Source organism: Magnolia sinica, chromosome 8, assembly GCF_029962835.1.
Source record: "Magnolia sinica isolate HGM2019 chromosome 8, MsV1, whole genome shotgun sequence".
Lineage (NCBI taxonomy): Eukaryota > Viridiplantae > Streptophyta > Magnoliopsida > Magnoliales > Magnoliaceae > Magnolia > Magnolia sinica.
Window position 1 is genome coordinate 83,167,261 of NC_080580.1, and position 7,318 is coordinate 83,174,578.

The 7,318-nt window shown below is 38.6% G+C and overlaps 1 non-coding gene across 1 annotated transcript; it reads right to left on the reverse strand.

Moving 5' to 3' along the window:
• Nucleotides 1–5,842: 5,842 nt before the first annotated feature.
• On the reverse strand, nt 5,843–5,949 carry LOC131254530 (small nucleolar RNA R71). The gene has a single exon (XR_009175644.1). It is a non-coding gene; the product is annotated as a small nucleolar RNA R71 (small nucleolar RNA).
• Nucleotides 5,950–7,318: the final 1,369 nt, after the last annotated feature.

The following is a 7,318-nucleotide window of genomic DNA, read 5'->3' on the forward strand; positions in this document are numbered from 1 at the left end:
AAAAAGCTAGAGGCCCTCTCACTACATCTTTAAATTCATTATCGTCAGATTCAATGAACTCTGATTGCCTCTTCAACCAAGATATGAATTCATCCTCGCTAGGCACCCTGTTGGTCCTCTTATAATATCGCTACAAGAAATCTTTGTACTTCCTATGTGATATTCGATAACATTATTATATTAAAATCGCATAAAGTAAGGAAGATATATATATATACACACACACACACACGCATATGTATATATATACATATACATATATATGAGCTTATTATACATACCCTTCCCACTCGTCGCAGCTGGGATGACTCTTCAGTACCCATATACGAGCTTGTTCGTATTCGATACCAGCTAGGATAACACTTTGACCTGAACCTACTGGACCAACGTCATAATTATTAGGGTCATCATCAACGATATCTTCCAACTTACGTAGTCATGGAATGACTCTGTTAAACCGTTTTTCCAGCTTTTCCAGTAGGCTTGTTTTCTATTTTCCTTTGTATTGGTTGCAAAATATAACTATCTCCTCTTAGATGTACTGCTCTGTAATACAACCCTCAGGTCGTGTCTTATTATGGACATAGGCCTTGAATGTCTTCATAAACTTGACAAAGTTAATGATATCTTATATATATACATACAAATGTAGATGTTAAGCCAATTTATTCTTATTAAGCTCACAGTGTACCTTTCAAATGGATACATCCATCGATAGTATACAGGACCACATATGCGAGCCTCGTAAGCCAAATGGATCGACAAATGCATCATAATGACAAATATCGATGGTGGGCATATAGTTTCAAGTTGACATAACGTCTTAGTCATGCCCCTCTCGAGAGTAAGGAGTGTTTGAAGGTTTACGGTTGTTGAGCACAAGGCATTAAAGAAGGTGCAAAAGCTTGTAATTATAGGACGAATGACCTTCCTATCCGTGAATGCATGCTGGATGAGAACTGGGAGCAAATATTGCATCAACACATGGTAAGAATGAGACTTCATTCCCTTTAAATCCACACAATCTTCCTTTACGATGGTCCTCTAATTCACACTAAAACTGATCGGAACACGCAACTCATGCAAAGTCTGGATGAAAAGTTTTTTCTCTTCTCTTCTTAGACAGAAAGGACCTTGTTTCTGAATCACTTTGCCATTGTTCTTTTTCAACCATAGACGCTTCTTAATTCCCAATTGTTTCAGGTCCCTGCGTGCATTAACATCATCCTTGGTTTTGCTAGGCATGTTCAACATCAAGGCAACAAGGAGTTCACATATATTTTTCTCAATAAGCATGACATCAAGGTTGTGATGCACGAGAATATCTTTCCAATACTCTAGATCAAATAATATAGACTGTTTGAAGAACCACAGTGATTCAACATCATCCGCTAGCTCTTGTCGGCCTCCATCAATACCCCTTATATTACTCTTCCCAATCTTCCCCCACTGCATATTCAAGTTTGCGGTTTGTCTTTTGACCTCAATCCCATCCAGACGGATCGGTTGACGTCGTATCTCCACCCTCTTGTCGAACGTGCCAGCACTTGTGTCCTTCCTAGCCTGTTCTGACATTGGCAACCATCGTCTGTGGCCCATATAAACATGTTTCTTTCCATTTTTAAGTCACAAATAATCTGTGTTGGGAACACATATAGGACAACCATACTTACCCTTTGTCTTACAACCAGAAACATTACCATATGCTGGAAAGTCATGGATTGTCCAAAGCAGAACGACACGCATGTTGAATTTATTTTCATGGTATGCATCAAACGTTGTGACCCCTTCTCGCCATAACTTTTACAGTTCATCAATCAATGGCTGTAAATAAACGTCAATATCCTTTCCTGGTTGTCGCGGTCCCTCAATTAGCAAAGTCAACATAGTAAACTGAGGTTTCATGCAAAGCTTTGGTGGAAGGTTGTACGTCACACACATAATGGGCCAAGAACTATGCGACATACTGAAAGCGTCGAATGGGTTAAACCCATCTGTAGCCAAACCCAATCGAACATTACGAGGCTCAGCTGAAAAATCTGTATACTTGTCATCAAGATTCTTCCATGCAATAGAATCAATCGGATGCTCCATCTTTTCATGTTGAGATTTCCTGGTTGAGTGCCAAGACATTTCTTTCGCCAACCATGGCACACTGAACATTCTTTGTAGCCTTGGTGTTAATGGAAAATACCTTAACACCTTCCTAGGTATTTGAGATTATTTTCTCTCAGAATTTATTTCAGTCTTGTACCTAGAAGTTTTACAATTTGGACAAATGGTTTTCATCTCGTTCTCTCTCCAGTATAAGATGCAGTCATTTGGACAAGCATGAATTTTCACATAATCAAGACCCAATTTTGTAATGATCTTCTTTGCTTGGTAGGTATTAGTTGGGGCCTTGTTACCGAAAGGTAACACCTTCTTTAGTAGTTGAAGGAGCTCTGTAAAGCTTTTTTCACTCCATCCATGATTCACCTTTAATTTGAAAAGCTGTACAATGAAAGTCAGCACGGTGAAATCTTGGGCCCTAGGGTATAGCTCAGTCATTGCGTCTCATAGATTTGCTTCAAAATCATTGGTTTCATTTTCTCCAAAGACACCTTCAACTACAGGGGTCACATTCGGCTTATCCTATGCAACTTCGTCTAGGTTATTACCACCAAGTTCTTGAACGATCACGTTGTGAACCTCATTTAAGTTCGGGACACTATGCTATTGTTGCGAACTTGATTCACGTGTAGTACACTTAGGTGATACATGCTCCCCATGCATGTTCCAAACCATATAGCTTGGGTCGAATCCATTTTTCATTAAATGTATTTCCATATCATCATAAGAAATTGAAAAACGTGCACATCTGCAAGTGGTGCATGGACAAGGAATGGATTCTCTACCAGGAAGGTTTTCTTGTGTAAACTTTGAAAAACTTCTTATTCCAGAAATAAAACGTGGGTCTGGGAAACTTAATGTCATCCACTCGTTATTCATTACAGTCAAATCTCGATTAACCAAGGGGTCCATTTTCAACCTGCACTTTACCAAAAATTAAAGTTAGAAATTAGCCTAATGCACCATCCTCCTCAAAGTTGAAAATGAAGGAAGTGCTATCAGATGATTAGACCCAAACAGATATTATATACCAAATACAATGTATTAAGGAGTTTGCAAACTTTTTAAGAAATGGTGGAAATGCACATCTTAGTAGCTTCATGCCACTACTTGATACCTGACAAATGCAGTGAGGTGAATTAACATGTGTTATGGCACATGTGTGGTGGATGAGCCACCACCATTTAAGAAATGGTGAAAATGCACATCTTAGTGACTTAGTCTAGCCCTTTAATCACATTTCTGAATGTATATGAATGCTTGTTCCAGTAACATGACAGACATTACACCAAATTAAAAGACATTCAAATTGATCTCACAAACTGACAAACCAACAAATTTTCTGGAATTCCCTTCAAGATTATATATATATATATATATATATATATATATATATATATATATATATATATATATATATATATATAGATGTTGAATGAAAATTAGTTGATGTTTGCAAACACTATGACCAACCATTACAGCAGTGTGCAATAAAGTCAGATGCATCTCAGTAGCTCCATACCACTGCTTGATTCCTGATGAATGCAATACAGTGGATTAACATGTTTTATGACATATGTGGTGGATGAGTCAACAACATTTAAAAAATGGTGTAAATGCACATGCTAGTCTAGCACTTCAATCATATTTTTCAATGTATATGAATTCTCGTGCCAGTAACATAAAAGACATTGAAAAAAAAAACATAGAAATTTAAATTGATGTCACAATCTGACAAACCCAAAAAAAAAAAAAACATCTGGAATTCCTTTCAGGATCTTACGACAATCCACTGACATCAGCATCATTACCTTTAAATCCCATCTAATCCACCCTAATCCCTTCAAAATTGCTTGGGACGTGTTTGGTTCAAGGGATTAAAAGGGATTGGAAGGTTTAATCCCAGGATTGGCCAAGCGTCCCAAACAGACTGGAAATAGCAATCCCATAGATCTTGCACCAATCCACTGACGCAACTATCATTACCTTGAAATCTGTGCAATCCACTCTAATACCATCCAATTCCATCTAATCTGCCCTGGCCAAACAGGCCCTAATGGTGGGCGTTCAATCACCACAGTTTCCTATGGTGTGGTCCACCTGAGATTTGGCCCTAAAATGAGCTGAAAAAAATGAATGGCCTGCATACACATATTATGGTGGAGCCCACAAAGCATTTTTAGGGCCCGTTTGGCTGGGTGGATTGAAAGGGATTGAATGGTATTAGGGTGGATGGCCTGGATTTCTAGGTATTGATGGTTTTGTCAGTGGATTGTCTTCAAATACATGGGATTGTTATATCCCTAGATTGATATATCCAGTCTGTTTGGCACGCCCGACCAATACTGGGATTAAACCTTCCCATCCCTTTTAATCCCTCAAGTCAAACACGTCTCAGGGATTGGGATCAGATCACCGACTCTGTTTGGCATGCCTGGCCAATCCCAGGATTTAACTTCCAATCCCTTCCAATAACATCCAATCCCTTCCAATCTAATCGGCCAAATGGGCCCTTAGATTTCAGAAACAGAGAGAGGGGAATGCGGATTGAAGGATTGAAAGATTTGAGAAAGAGATAAAGAGGGAGAAAGAAAGAAACTAACCGTACGTGCTCCGTCTTCTTCTCCTTCTCCTTCTTCTCCTTCTTGCAACGAAATGGGTTTTTGAAAACAGAGAGGGGAATGCGGCCTTGAGACAAGGAGAGAGGGTGAGGGAGTTTGGGAGATCGAGAGAGGGCAACAGAAAGAGAGAAACTGAGTGCGAGAGAAAGATGGAGAGATGGGTTCGTCAGCGAGCGAGAGAAAATGGCGGACGGGGGTTTTTATTTTTGGAGGGTTTTGGGGTTTTGGAGGGTTTTGGGGTTTTGGAGGGGCGCGTGACGGACGGCTCCCTGGACATTTTATGGTTTTAGGACCGTAGGGCCCACTGTGATGTATTTCATATATCCACTCCGTCCATTAATTTTAAATTATTATTTTAAGTGCTGATTAAAAAATGAGTTAAATCGAATCTATAAGGAGACCACACAACATATTAACAGTAGAAATTTTATTTATATTATTTCTTATGGTGTGGTCCACTTAGACATTTAATCTACATAATTTTTGGGCTCATGCACTAAAATTATATATTAGAATTTTTGGACGGCTTAGATCAAACACATATATTCCAATGGACCTCATGGATCCCCTTAAGCACCATCTATATTTAATATGTTTTAGGTGGGGAGGAATGCTTTAGCTACAAAGCACTTAAGTTATAGCTACGATTAAATCCGTAGCTATATTGCTACGAATTAAATCCGTAGCTAAAAGCTTTCAACCTCCATAGCCATTGCTCAATTTTTTGGTAGTGTAGGAATGCGTTACACCAACCATGAACTTTACATGGACATTTACACCCTGAGAGATTAACTTTACCATCTTACATTGTGTTCCCTGCTCACACAAGGAATATTGATTTTAAAACAAGTGTGATTCAATTAATTCCTAAATTTTATGGCTTGAATTCTGAAAGCCCCTACTCACACCTTAAGGACTTTAAGGAAGTGATTACAACATTACAAGTAAACAATGGCAATGGGGATGCACCCAAATTTAGGTTATTCTCATTTTCTCTAAGGGATCTGGCCAAAACATGGCTCAACTCTCTAAAACCTCATACCATCACTACATGGCAAGCCTTAAGTAAAGAGTTTTTGAAAAACTTCTTTCCCGAGCACAAAACAAATGCACTTAAATAGGAAATCATGTCGTTCTCCCAAAAGGGGAATGAACGATTTTTCCAAGCTTGGGAGCGTTTCAAAGACCTTCTACTTACTTGCCCACATCATGGTTATGAACCATGTTACTTAATTGATGCTTTCCAAAAAGGGCTCACCATGGATACCCATCAGTTTATAGAGATGATGTGTGGTAGAACCTTTCTTGACAAAGATCATAATGAGGCCTAGGATTTTATAGATATGTTAGTAGAGAATATTCAGACATGGGATGTCTCTACTAAACCAGACTAGACCTATTCTTTGAAAGAAAGCGAGGATGTATGTCCTAAGAGAGGAATATAACCCTAATGCAGAATTCACTGCATTGGCTAGAAAGGTTGAAGCCTTGAAAATTAGGAAGGTTGATATGAATAAAGAAAACACATCCTTTGGTAATTTTTTTAGCATTTGTGGTGGTACCGACCATGACACAAAGAATTGTCCAAAAATTCCAGTTTTACAAGATATCATGCATGAGCATGGGCAAGCAAATGCTATAAATAACTACCAAAGGCCAGCTATGCAACCAATGGGAAAAACATACAATCCAAGTTGGCGTAACCATCCTAATTTTAATTAGAGAAATGGACCACAAATTAATGTGCCCAATGTACCTCAAGGGCCTCTACAAAACAACTTCTTTGGGGCACCTAACAATGCACCATATGTGCCCCCACCAAAGCGATCATCTGTAGGGGATGCATTGACTGCATTCATAAACTCTTAAGCTCAAATGAATCAGTCTCTAATCTAATTAAATCAAGAATTAAAGACTGCTATGGCTAGGATTAAGACTCAACTAAATGCTAGGGAAAAAGGCATACTTCCTTCTCAACCTATGCCAAACCCTAGAAATATACATTTCATTAGAGACTCAAATCCAAGTGAGCTACATCATGATCAAGCTAAGGCTATCATTATCTTGAAAAGTGAAAAAGAGGTCAATAACAAGATAATGTAACCGGTAGAAATACCAAAGGATGAGCCATTGTCTTAAGAGAATGATGAACCAGCTATAGTTCAAGAGCCACAACAACAAAAAGATAAAGAGACTAAGTCACATGAGCCTCCAGTTCTGTTCCCATCTAGACTTCGGAACCTAACTGTCCCCATGAAATATCAAGAGATGTTGGATGTGCTCCAAAAGGTTACTGTCAATATTCCTCTGCTTAATACCATTAGACAAATTCCATCATATGTTAAATATCTCAAAGACATGTGTACTATGAAGAGAAAATTAAACATACACAAGAAGGCCTTCCTCACTAAGAAAGTGAGCGCTATCATTCAGAAAAAGGTCGTACCCAAATACAAAGACCTAGGAAGTCCCACTATGCCTTAAATTATTAGGATTTCCAAATTGAGCATGCTTTGCTAGAGTTGGGTGCAAGTGTCAACTTAATACCTTATTCGCTTTACTAACAAATGGGGTTAGGCGAGCTT